Raw genomic sequence first — 13,705 nt, 5'->3', positions numbered from 1 at the left:
GAAGATCTGAAGGATGATGAGGAGGATGGAGGGGACCAGATGGATGTTTTCAGTGAACAAGATCTGTCTCATGGCAGAGAGATCTGACTCAGCCCAGAGATATGGGGGTATTAAGGACAGAAGAGATATCATCATATTTTACCTCAAAATATGGAACAACTTTCCACCAAGTCGACCTGCTTAAAGTTGAACCAAATGATTACTTTTCAAGAATACTGTAAAGAAAATTTATGTATCAGATGGATATGACCTCTAAGATTTCTTCCAATCATAATGTTGGGGGATTCTATCATTCTACATCTAAAAAATACTTGCTCTGCTGAATTTCCCTCTGAACTAATCTCTTTTAGAATCTGGGCCAGAGATCAATTACATAGCCATTAGAAGAGAGGCTTCCTAGAAGGCTTACTTTTTCTCCTATATATCCTAAAGCCTTGATGGCGCTACTCAGAGGACAAGGGTACTCCATACTAGGTGTGAGCTAGCCAGAAATTTCTCTGAATGGCTCAAGGGACACAAGATACATATCTTTGGCCCAGGAATGCCAATGACTTTCATGACATCAACGCATTCAAAAGGGAAAATTAAGGTATGTGGTAGAATTATGTGTGAATTCAAAATGTTATATTGTTTCATTTATCGATAAAACTCAAACAAGTAACAGATGAGTACATAGTAATAACAAGAATTAAAGTTTATTCTAGCAATCACTAATATTGGTGGTGTCTATTAAGTCAGAGTTTTGTCTTAGTCCACCTTCATAAAAATTTTATGAAATAGATATAATTATTAACCTCATTTTATAACCACAGGGGTGTTAGTTAGTTACTACCCCCAAGTATGAAGAAGCAATTGTTGGCATAGATGGAATTCAAACCACTTAACCACTATGCTCAGAAGAGACTGAAGCCTCCCAGGTATTCTGGATGGCTGCTGCCCCGGTGGCCTTGAATCAGGTTCTCTGAGTAAGACTGTTGACCAATGACCAAGAACTTGGAAAGATAGTAGCAGTCCTGGATTATCCGATCTCTGAACTACTTACAACTTTGGAAACAACGGCTATCACCTGTGTATCGACAATAATATATAAGGAGGAGATGAAGAAATTGGGAATTTGTAATTATTTAAATTGCATGGGAGAAATCTGAGAGAGGATTTCACATAGGCGAAGGCATCCTATTCAATTGTATTTAGTAAGATAATGTTCTTTATTTTTTTCTGAGGACAAAGTGAGACAATTCTGAGAGAAATGGTCCAGGTCTAATATGAAGAATAAATTCTGGAAGAAAAAATAGTAAAGCTTAGGAATAGATTACCAAGGAAAATTATGACTTAAAATTATTGATCCTTGTGCACTAATTTGTGCTTTGACTACATGAATGAATACACAATACTCAAAAATATTCAGTATGAAAAAAAGCTAAATTGTTCTATACTATCATGTAGTTTTAAAAAGAAAGATTATTATTATTATTATTATTATTATTATTATTTTGCTTTTGAAGTAGTTATTTGAAGAGAAAACTTGAACCTACTTCAGTTTTTCCAATGGCACATTGCAAAGCAATGTGTGTTCATATTTTAGGGTTTTTTTTTTTTTTCTTTTCATTCCTGTTGACCAGTTTCTTAGTTGAAAGACTAAATAAAGGTTATTTGGGTTGCGTCTCCTGGTGCCTCTTCCTGCTTTTGGATTATAGATCCTGATTCTCAGACAAAAAGGTGCGAGTTTCTTCAGTTCTTGTGCTAGCCTGCGGCATAAGGGCCCCAGTGAGCCTGGCTTGCCAGCAACACGGACAGATCACACTTAAACTTTGGAAAGCCATTGAATATGTGATGCTCTCTTGCTGATTTAGTGATTCTTTCATTCCAGGATGGAAAAAATACTAAGCAGTACTTTTCAGCATGATATTTGGAGGTGCCCCAAGCCCTTGGAAAAGCTGACAGATCTGCCCCCAGGAGTGGATGAAACTTGTGAACCCCAAGATTTTCAGGGGACCTCCAGCTACTGTAGTGGTTCCAGAGCCTTTTCCTAATTGTGCTTTCTGAGCTGAGCCTCGGTTTCTTCAGCTGTATAATGGGGTCAGTGAGACCACATTATGTAAGTACTTGTACCCTGCAAAGTACCATAGACATGCTATGTTAGATGCTGGGGTAATTATGGGATTTCCTATTGATGTGGCACCCTTTAATAATTCCGATCAAATACGTATTGTTGGAAAACTGCCTTCCAAATTAATAATAATTAGCTCCTAATTATAGAGCCTTTACCGTGTGCCAGGTACTGGGCTAGGCTTATTAAAATACAAAATCTTATTTCCTGCTGAAATAGTAGTATTAGCTCTAATAATAAATTTATTTATATTTTTATTAATTTGTAAAAGAGAATAATGAAGTTTAGAGAAAGTAGTAACTTGCTGCATATTATAAAGCTCGGAAGAGCCAGTAGGCATCTGGCCCACATATGTCTGAGACATTACCTGATAGTCCTATTGCTTTATCTTCTGCACACCAAAAATAAATAAATAAAAAATAAAAAAACAGGTGGGGGACTTTCATTCTGATGAGATGGAAATAGGGTGAATGTCTATAGATGCTTCCTATCACGTTCAGCCACTTCTCTATCCAGCCAAGGTACCGCTCTGTTCATCAGCTTATGGCCTGATGCTGTCTTTCTAACACCTGCTTGGCATACCAGATGCCATTGGCATCCCACCCAGATCCTCCTTACCGGCCAGTGCACCATCCTGTAGCTGCTAACAACTGACAGCTGCCCCCATTCTGGAGAAGCCCCACTCACCCTGTCCCAGCCAACCTGGGATCCTGCGTAGCCCACCTGCCCAGTCTAATAGACCTTGGCAGATGACAGATGGGCACAGGCCAGCCCTTTCACTTCAGGGTGGTGCAATTTGTGCTCCAGGGTGTCTCAGTGGGAGCCATATTCAAGCCTTACTCAAGCTAAGGCTATATTCTTCCTCAGGTCCCCGCCCCCCTGCCCCGCCATCCTCCCAACTTACTCCTTTCCCTTGCTACACTGTTTGAAAAGCACAAGCCAACAAGTCAGTGAATCCGGAATCCTCATTTTAGGCTCTGCTTCTAGAAAGCCTGAGCTGACATGGTTGAGCATTATTGAGTTTTTCTATATTGTAGTCTTACTCCTTATTTAAAAAACTCCATGGCTTTAAAGACTTCATTTAAATACAGTTTATCTCTGAGCTTATATATGTTAATTTCATTGTTTGGACTAATCCTGATTTCTTCCTTTTCCTCTTTGTTTGAGGCAGAAAGGAATTAGAATGGAGATGTGCACATTTGTTTTAACCCAGGGGTCTCTGGGAACAGGTTGTTCCTGATGTCTAATTACTGACTAAGAGGTGGCTTAAAATCATCTATTTGGGTCTCTGATTCTGTCATACATTTTCAAATACATTGAGATCTCTTCTCAGAGAACTCACCACACAGTTCCTATTTGGTAGTAGCGATAGTTCTGATTCCCTGGGGTTGCCAGGCATTTGAAGGATAGTTGTCTTTTTCCTCCTGACGAGCCTGAAATGTCTTTTTCCTTCCCCCAGGGAAAGCACCTTCTCGTGGCTTTGTCTTCGCCCTGGCTGCACACTAGTTCCTCGGTCTGGCTCCAAGGAGCCTGTGATAATTGCACTTAGGCACAATGACAAGACTATTATTACATGTTACCTTGAAGAAACAGCACAGCGATTCTTTGAGCTAAAGAAATTACGAATAAAATAAAAATGCACTTTCCGAAGGGACCAATCTAACAGTTTGAAAGAAAAGTTTCTCTGAAAACAAAACGAAATGAAACAGTACAATATTGGCTGTGGAGGGAAAGTATCTATTTGGGGAAACTGCCAAAAGGCTTAGACATTTAGTTTCCAGCAGTTAATCATTTACAATTTCAGGTCTAGGCAGATCAACAAGATCCACCACAAAGAGATAAGAAAGTTGGAGAGTGACATAGGAACATTTATAAGTTCAAAGTCTGGAGATTAGTCCACATGGCCGAAATGATCAATTTCATGGTTTCCTTTTCCCCCACAGTGTGGGCCGTGACTTGAAGGTAATATGAGGATAACAGGGAGAATGATTTCATGATTCATCATTGAACGGAACTAAATTCTTATTAAGCTGTTGGGCCTTCTGACATGACAGAACTCTTGTTTTTACTTCTCCAACTTTCTGTGTGTGTGTTGCTCACTTATAATCTTTGATTACTTAAACTCTTGAGCTTCGCTGGTTTGTCCACTGATAAATCTTTTATTTATCCCCCCAATTTTGATAATCTTTCCTTTCCCTTTCCCTTTATTTCAGACCCTGATAACCTGTTCTCCTCCCTTACAGGCAGGTAGAATATACATGTTAAAGTTGCTGGTACAAATGTTGTTTGCTCAATTGCAAAATCCTAGGTATTATTTGCAAGTTTCTAATTTTCTTGCCTCTTTCTTCCCAGACTATTCTCCATATGGATGCTGCCTCTCTGGACTCCCCATAGGCTAACCAAGGTCTTGGAAAGAAATTAGCTCTAAGAAGAACTTCCTGCACCTGGACAAGACACCTCTAAGCTTTCTTTCAAACAGCAGCCCATTTGAAATGCTCATTCATCCAGGTAGTAATTTTCTGCTAATATCACTTTACCAAGTAATGTTCCCTTTCTTCTTTGCCAAATATTTTCATTCATTCCATGGTATATAATGCAAATGTCTTTCTATGTGTAAAACACACCTATTCACAGACATTTGCAGATGACCAAATAAATTCTACGAAGTACAGAAAACCAGTTAGAACGTATTCAACATTATTTGGGACGTTCACAATCGATGCGAATTGAACTAAGCAGAGTAAAAATTAAATTTTAAATGGTAAAGAATTTTCCTATTTTCTCTGCCTTGCAAAGCCATCAAAGCAAAGATCCTAAAGACCGTATATGAATTTGTGCCTTATTAAAAGGGCTTTTTTTCACTGAGCAATGTTTTCAATAATATTGTCATTCTTTGATTTTCTTCTTCTGGTTTTTGATCCTGGGGCTGAGTCCTTAGCGTCCTATCACCACTCATTTCTGAATTGTCCTTTCTGTCCCTCAGGCCCCGCCCACTCTCCATGCGCCTACCCCTGCACTCTCCGCTCAGCCGTCCCTCGTGCTTCGTTTGCAGTTTAAATCTCTCTTTTTGACCATCACGAAAAAGCAAGCTGTCACTTTTCTCAGCTGTATAAAACGAATTCTTTCTGATGATAAAATTAGTAAGTATTCGATTTAACAAGTTTTTTTTTTTTTTTTGGAAAACACAAAAAATAAGACGGAAAATGTAAGTCCACGTGTAACTTTCCCTTTCAAAGATATTGGTCCTAACCTTTTTGGTGTTTTTGTTCTTTTTTTTTAAAAGTAAAAACAAGATCACTTTCTGTGTCAGATCTACAATATGCGATATTTTACTCAACACTTTTTAAATCATTTCTCATGTTATTAAAATTAAAACATAATTTTAAAGGAGTCATCATATTATATCCGGCAGTTTCATCATAATTTATTCTAGTCTTCCCTTGGTATGAAACAGCTAGTCTCTTTCTGATTATGCTTTTGTAAATAATACTCTAACATACTTTTCCCCCACATATTTGTGATGTTTTAATAGGGGATTCTTAAAGATTCCACGAAATGTCTTAACACTAAACTGCAGGAATTGGTTATAGGAAGAAGTTATCATTTTTAAGGGAGAAGGCTCTCTTGCTTGATGTGCCGGCCTCTAAGGTTAACAACTACCTTTGAGTGTGGCCAGAGGCAGAGCTAGATGGAGGAGATGCTGTTGACTGCTTATACATGCTTCAGTTATCACTCAGGTGAGATGAAGGTGAGTTTCAAGCTGACCAGTTTCCCACTGGTAAATCAAGGTCACGGGCTCCCTAGCTTCTACTTCCCATAACATCATTTCAAAAGAGAAGGAAGGCTGGCCCCTCTGTGTGTGTTGATGGCCACTGTTCCCACCATATAGTGTTCCTCAACGATTGTGCTTTGAAGGAAGAGCTAAATCCATGAATTAAGCGTTTTCTAAAGAAAGACGTGTCCGAGGCAGAAGTGACACTTCCATCCAGCGCATAATCATCTCACAGCTGCCATCGTTCCGTTTGTAATTCAGATGATTTTGGGAACTTTTTTTGTACCCCTCCACCCCCACCCCTTAGATATCCACAGAAGGCCCCTGACTCCCTCTAGTGGACGTCAGCACTAGGCAGACAGGCTAATTCTGCCCTGCAAGGTCCAGAAGCCAAGAATCAGTGTCCTTAAACGCCCTCCTGAAATAATGGAAGCTGTATTTCCGAAGGCGACTCTTCTTGCTGCATAGAAGTTTTTGTCTCTAACAGGCCATCTGTGCCTACTGCTGCCACAAGACAAGACATCGGAGGATGTGTTGCTTTTTTTTTTTTTTTTTTCAGCAGGGCAGTGTCCCAGCCTCTTTTTCTTTTAATTAATTCGGTAATCTACCGAGTGGTGTTTCTTTTTCACCAGTGTTAGCAACTTGCTGTGTCCACATTCGCTTCATGCTGCGTCACGGGCAAGAGACACTGGTAATATGAACAAGAGCCTAGAATAAAGCAGCAGGGAACCTGAGATACTCATAAACTATTGGAAAAAGTCATAAAAATCACTTGATTTTGCTTTTTTGTGAATGTAAAATTTGAGGAACATTGAGGAAAGAGACAATATTACAAGAGTTACTGGCAAGTCACTTATTTAGGGCTCTGTCTGCAGTCTCTCTGACATTCTTTTTCACAGTTTCACCATTCACCTCAGAGATCCACTTTGCTCTTTTAAGAATGGATTGAGAAGTTTCCGTACATGGTCTAAATCTTTGACTGATTTCTTTGTGTGTATATAAAGATGTCTAGCTATAGCCAGATGAGGTGACCTGGTTCCCGGTAGAGTCCCTACCTACCTACTATCTCCCTCCCTCCCTACTTCCTTCCTACCTACCTACCTATTCTCTACCTACTTAACTACCTGTTTCCTACCTATCTACCTTCTACCAACCTCCCTCCATATTTCCTATCTACCTACATACCTGCCTTCACACTTTCTACTTATCTACTTCTTAACACATCTCCTCCTACCTACCTACCTATCTACCACCTGCCTACCTACTACCTACCTAAGGCAAATCTCTCAAAAGCTCCAGGTTTAAATGTGTAAAACTAGAGGACTGAATCAGAGGACATGTAAGCAGCTCTTGTAGTTATAAGTCAGCATGAAAACACAGCATGTGGTCTGTTCTTAGACAGCAACCTACAGGAAGGTCCCTTCCCTCTGTCATCTACGGCCATCACTGTTTGCTAGTGGTCTCAGGCAAGTTCCAACAACAAAGCAGGAGACACTTTCTTTTTCTAATTCTTAGCTCAAGTGTCCCCTAACTATTCCTTCGCTGTTACAACCAGGGCATCTGAGAATTTCAGTCTGTACTTGTTGGAGAACAGGCAGCCTTCTAGTCCTCAACGTGCAGTGGCAGTGGGGGAAGAAAAATGGCCCCATTTTATGGGAATCTCAAGAACGAGATGGCTGTACTCGGATTCTTTGCCTTTTATTTAAACTGAGATCACAGTGAACACTATTGCTCTGACCTGCGCAAATACAATAAGCCTTCAGCCCAGAAACAGTTTTGCTTCTTTTATTAGGTTGGGCTTTCAGTCCGTGTTTGAAGAGGAGCTATTTATGGGCTTGCAAACAAAGTGCTGGAGGAAAGGAATTTAAAGGATGTCCTTGAGCGAATTCAGGGGGTTTTATTTCAAGAAACTACACTGCCCATTAACCCTTCATCTTCCGGCACCCCTGACCTCCAAGTTGCTCCGCCCGAGGCCTGGGAGAGACGGTCATCCAGGGGCCAGGTGAGGGCATATTTTGTGGCCTTGAGAAAGTCACTTTCTCAGTGTGCTGGCTCTTGCTCTGGAAAATAAGGCTAACGGTGACCTCCTGACAAACGGAAGAAAGAGAAGTTCACGATGCAAAAGTCTATTGTGGGTGAAGTAGGGGCCCACTGAGGCTGACTAGCTTATCGCAGCTCTTTTGTGATGGTGTCTTCAGACCTTCGACATGGCAATCCTGTTGAAAAAATGCATGAACTTAAAAAACAAAACAAAACAAAAACAAAAACAAAAAAACTAGCTTACTCCTGCTTCTACGAGTCCGATGTAAAGTAAGACTACAGCTATAGATTAGATCATAAAATCAACTTGTTGGGTGAAAAATTCAATTAGCCAGGGTGGCATTTATTCGAATGCCTGCAGAACCACTCCTCCACTTTTAGGGACAGACCGTGGACACTGCAATTTCACCATGTCATTTGCTTTTCCTTCTGTTGCTCACAGCTTAGTCCTTTGACAACTCTTAAGCCTGGGTTAGGGAAAGTAAGAAAGTAAGTCTTGTTTGATTACTTGGTTACCTTTTTATTAGTCTGCTGAATGAGGACGTTGAACATCTCATTAGAACAGGGCAGTAACATGGTTCCCAAAATATTTGCATGTGATGTTAATAGATGATAGTCCAGAAAAAGATTCTGTGCTTGAATAACTTAAGCATTTTTAGTTAGCATTTTTCGAAGTGAACAAAGTAATCCCTGTTCTCAGTGGAACCTCAGTTGACCCTGCTGCTGTGCTGTCCCATGACTGGTGACAGAAAGAATGAGAGCATCCTTGTGCCCCCTGGCACTTGGAGTAAAGTTCGTCTCTTGATCAAATGATTGAACTGCGGGGTTGAAGAATGCTGCATTCAGAGGTGCCGGCACCCCATTATGCATTATCTCCTGCAATCTCCCAGGCTGCCTGGTATATATTCTGTGCTGCCAAGAAGCATTGGACAAGAGGGTCCTGTGCTTAAGAAGGCTCTGCTCTGCCCATCCTCCAGCTGAAGCCCTCCCAGAAGGGCAATGGCGCTGTGCCCACCCAGAGCCCCTGGCCCTTCTCGTCCCTAGCTCAGTGGTTCTCAGAATGTGGTTTCCAGAACAGCAGCATCACGTCACCTAGGAGTTTGTTAGAAATGCAAATTCTTAGACCCTAATTTAGAGCTACTGAATCAAAACTCTGAGGGGCAGGACCAGCGATCAGTGTTTTAACAGTCCTCTTGGTTGTTGTCTGCTCAAGTTTAAGAACTACTGTTCTCACTAGACCATGCTCTGGGGTGCCAGAAACCCAGAGATTTCTGTTCAAACAAATGGCTCTGAGCCCATCTCCAGGGCGTGCACAGGCTTCTGTCCTGGGTCTGAGGACACATGTGCTTCCAGTGGCCAAAAGCAGCTCTTGGAGAAAAGCTGGGAGATAGAGCTTGGAACTGTTGTTTACTTATACCTCAAGAGTCTGAGTCATTATAAGGTACATTTTTCAAAGAGTGAGGATAAAACACCTGGTAGACAGGCCTCCATTTTTACTTTTATCTTAGTATCTGCAGATGTTAGGGGTGACCTACTGCAAAAAGTCTACATTCATTCATTCATTCATTCATTCATATAGTAATCTATTTGGTGTCTATCTTTTTATCGGTATTCTCTATTTCATGTGACATTATCATTATATCTTTCTTTACTTCTTTAGCCATGGTTTCCTTTAATTCTTCGAACAGATTTATTATGGCAACTTTGAAGTTCTTTTCTGTTAATTCCACCATCTGTTTGCTCTCACAGGCTGTTTCCACTGTCTGCCCAGTATATTGGTCATACTTTCCTGTTTATTTGCATGTTTTGTCATTTTTTTTTTTTGTTGGAAACTGGACATACTGTAGCAACTATGGGTACTTTCCTCCTCCCCCGCCCCAAAGCTTGTTATTACTATTTGCTTGTTTTGCGTTTTAGTGACCGGCTGGCTTACTTTGGGGGTGTTTCACTCCCCCTCTTCCCACCTCCACCTCCCTGTCCCTCCTCCACCTCCCACACACAGTGTGAAGCTTCTGATGTTGCTCCTCGGGGAAGCAGGGAGTTAGATATATCCAGCCACCCAGGATGACAGTGGGTTGGGTAGGGCTTTAGTCTTCTCTCTCTTTACCGCTCCCAGCTCTTCGGTTCCACTACTGCTGGCTGATTAATTGCTTCATTATTTTCCACAGTATCCTACAGGCATAAATTGCTCTACAGGCAAAACCAATTACAGCCAGGGTCCCTTAAAAAAAACGTTCCTGAATGTCGCTGCTTGATATTTGTTCTGACCCCAGGAGGAGTCCTCCCAGCCACCTCCCTCCTCGGCTCTCTTCAAAAAGTAAGCCAGTCTACAGTTTAATCTCTATCTTCACCAAATCCACAAACCTCCTCCAATTGCTTCTGACCACAACATCCGCTGTTCTTGAGAGCTCCCTTTGGCTTGAACTTCTCTATGCTCTGTTGCAGATGAAGCCAATTCCTTTGGAAAGAAATGATCTGTTTTATGATTTGTTTCTCTCTCAAGGCAAAATCTCTGAGCCAAGTTTCTGGAGCTGGGAGTGGGAACAATAGCAGCCATTTTCACGGGTGACACCCCTGCTCTAAGTGCTAAGTACTTGGTAGACAGGGGGCAATAGCCTGAGGTCCTCCTAGCGTCCCTCTCCTAGCCCGGAATAGCTGCCTTACAAACCAGGTTAAGAATGATGGAGGCTACGGCCACGCCACCCTGAACATGCCCGATCTTGTCTGATCTTGGAAGCTAAGCAGGGTTGGGCCTGGTTAGTACTTGGATGGGAGACCACCTTGGAATAACAGGTGCTTTAAAAAAAAAAAAGTAATGGAGGACCCGGTATTCTTAGAAGTATTGCACCCAAAATAAAGTTTATCTTCTGTGAATAGAGGCTCAAGAGAGCTCCCACCTCTCCACAGCGCTTCCCATAACTTGTCCTCAGCAATGAGGAGTTGAGGCAGCATGAGAAATGCTCATGTCCTAAAGGAGCCAAAAACAACAGATAGGAAAACTTCTTTGATAAATGGTGCTGGGAAAACTGGAAAGCCACGTTCAAAAGAATGAACCTAGACTGCTATCTATCACCACACACCAAAATCAACTCTAAGTGAACCAAAGACCTGAATATAAAACCTAAAACGATAAATTGCACAGAAGAAAACATAGTTACTAGATTCATGGACCTTGGATTTAGAGAGGATTTTATGAATTGGACCTCAAAGAGAAGAAAAGTAAAAGCAAAAATAAATAAATAAATAAATAAATAAATAAATAAATAAATAAATAGGACTATATCAAGCTAAAAAGTTTCTGCACAGCAAAAGAAACCACGGACAAGACAAAGCGGCAGCCATCTGAATGGGAGAAGATATTTGTAAACAACACCTCTGGTTAGGGCCTAATATCCAAAATATACAAAGAACTCATACAACTCAGCAATAAAAAACACCAATCAATTCACTTAAAAAATGGGCAGAGGACCTGAACAGACACTTCTCCCAAGAAGACATACAAATGGCCAACAAACATATGAAAGGATGCTCAACTTTACTGGCTATTAGTGAAATGCAAATCAAAACCACAATATATCACCTCTCGCCTGTTAGAATGGGTATAATCAAGAGGACAAGTAATAACAAGTGTTGGAGAAGTTGTGGGGAAAAGGGAACCCTCACACACTGCTGGTGGGAATGTAAATTGGTTCAACTGCTATGAAAAACAGTATGGAGGGTCCTCAAAAAATTAAGAATAGAATTACCATATGACCCAGCAATCCCTCTTCCTGGGTATTTACCCCTAAAATTTGAAAACATTTACCCATAAAGATATATGCACCCTGATGTTCATAGCAGCATCATGCATGGTGGCCAAGACCAATATCCTTCAATAGATGACTGGATAAAGAAGATATGATGCATATATACTATGGAATATTACTCAGCCATAAGAAAAGATGAAGTACTGCCATTTGTGATAACATGGATGGATCCTGAGATTATCATACTAAGTGAAATAAGACAGGTGGAAAAAGTTGAGAACATACAATTTCACTTATATTAGGATATAAAACTGAAAGCAACAAATGAACGTGACAGAGACTTATGAACAAGGACAACAGTGTAGTGGTTACCAGAAGGAAAGGGGGTTGGGGAGAGGTAGATAAGGGTAAACGGGGTCAAATATATGGTGACAGGAGACTTAACTTTGGTGAACACACAATGCAATATACAAATGATGTATTATTGAATGGTACACTTAAACCTATACAATTTAATAACCAATGTCACCTCAATAAATTTAATTTAAAAAGTGATCATGTCTTGCTCCTCCTAGAAATAAAGCCCTTCAATTGAGAGCTGAGGGAGAGGAAGCCATGTTCTTGGCTCCCCCGATGTGACATGGAATCCCTGCCTTGCTGACCTGGGAAGGGGCAGGAAGGGAGTGGCCTTGGCTCAAATACTGCAGATTCCCTTTTCTCACGGAATTTTTATAGATTTTCTTGCACAGATGTTCCTTCATTTACTTTATGCCCTTAAGACCATTCCCAGGGGTTTTAAATGGCTTTAAAAAAATTTTTTTTTACCCACTAATTTCACCCAGAAACAGGACTGTAGAACCTCTCAAGCTGTCATGCTGGAAATTGGTCTTCTTTTAAGTTTATTGGACATTCTATTGAGCACCTACTATTTGCAAGGTACTGTACTGAGTGTTGGGATATAGTAAGTAGGGAACAAAAGTGACCTATGGAGGGAGCTCAATAAATGTCAATGGGTGACTAACAAATAAAAGTCTATTATTATTATTATTATTATTATTATTATTATTTTTTATGAGAGGTCTGGGAAATTCCAGAAACATCTTGAGAGCTGAGTTTCTAGACTTCAGAGGTACCAGGAGTGCCATGAGGACAATGTCTGCCTAGGATCGCTTTGCCCTGTTACAGCATTTGCACAATCGCAATTTTGTTAAAGAACTATATAGGTGGCAGTTGCCATCCCTAGTCTCTGTCTGTTTGTTTTTCCTCTGCCTTTGGGGATCTGCGTTAAAGATTAAAAGCGTACTCTTACCACACGGCTGCAGGCTTGGTGCCGCAGTGTATTTTTGGCATGCTCCTGGCCAGGAAAAACCCTGTTTGGGGTTGTGCAATCTTAGACCAGTCTGTCCTCATTTCTCTGGAATTCTCTAATTCACGTTTTCCTCCGCATCTGATTATGTTCTTTCTAATGACTCATGATGCGACTTGTTCCTATGGTTCCCTTCGGGAAACACTACAGAAATGTTGGGGCTGAACTGTGTGTGAAGAGGAATCGTGAGGTGTCCGGTCCTGGAAAAACCAGCTGCCACTGCTCTGAGCCTAGCATTTCATGAGCGAAGGGGTAGTCGGATCATCTGTCCAGGTGGGTTGTGTTTAGCAGAGTGAGGCTGAGGACATATTAGAGTAACTGGGAAGTTTTGTTGAAATATATGCTCTTAAGCCTGAGAACCAACCCTTCAGAGCCAAGTAAGTGTAGAGGTGGGTAATGGGCAGCTAACGGGACTGACCGAGGACATGGAATGCATGTAGGTTGAAAAGTTGTCCTCTGAAAGACAGATTTAATGTCAGGGAACTAAATAAATAACCCTAGATGCTTGCAGATCAAGACCGTGATTTCAGTAAATTCCACAACAAGCATGTCCTGTCTCCAGCTCATTGTGTCTCTGTTTCTGCTGTGAACTTAGGTGAAACCAAACTCAGTGATAAGTAAGTTATTTCAGTGCCCGTGAGAAGTGCTTAATAAGCAGCCCTAGAGAAAAA

General features: G+C 41.0%; 1 long non-coding RNA gene and 1 pseudogene across 2 annotated transcripts; both read left to right on the top strand.

Annotated features, from left to right (window-relative positions):
* The first annotated feature begins 3,961 nt into the window (after positions 1 to 3,961).
* On the top strand, positions 3,962 to 6,043 carry LOC118608693. 2 transcript variants are annotated; one of them, XR_004953135.1, is made up of 4 exons: positions 3,962 to 4,072; positions 4,463 to 4,618; positions 5,094 to 5,250; positions 5,643 to 6,043. It is a non-coding gene; the product is annotated as an uncharacterized LOC118608693 (long non-coding RNA). The 2 variants fall into 2 exon arrangements; XR_004953134.1 differs by having other exon boundaries at positions 5,094 to 5,713.
* A 4,565-nt stretch (positions 6,044 to 10,608) lies between these two features.
* On the top strand, positions 10,609 to 10,727 carry LOC118609078 (annotated as a pseudogene).
* The last annotated feature ends 2,978 nt before the right edge of the window (positions 10,728 to 13,705 follow it).

Source organism: Rousettus aegyptiacus, unplaced genomic scaffold (assembly GCF_014176215.1).
Source record: "Rousettus aegyptiacus isolate mRouAeg1 unplaced genomic scaffold, mRouAeg1.p scaffold_m13_p_10, whole genome shotgun sequence".
Taxonomy (NCBI): domain Eukaryota; kingdom Metazoa; phylum Chordata; class Mammalia; order Chiroptera; family Pteropodidae; genus Rousettus; species Rousettus aegyptiacus.
Note: the sequence above shows the minus strand (reverse complement) of the source record. Positions and strands in the feature narration are given on the sequence as shown.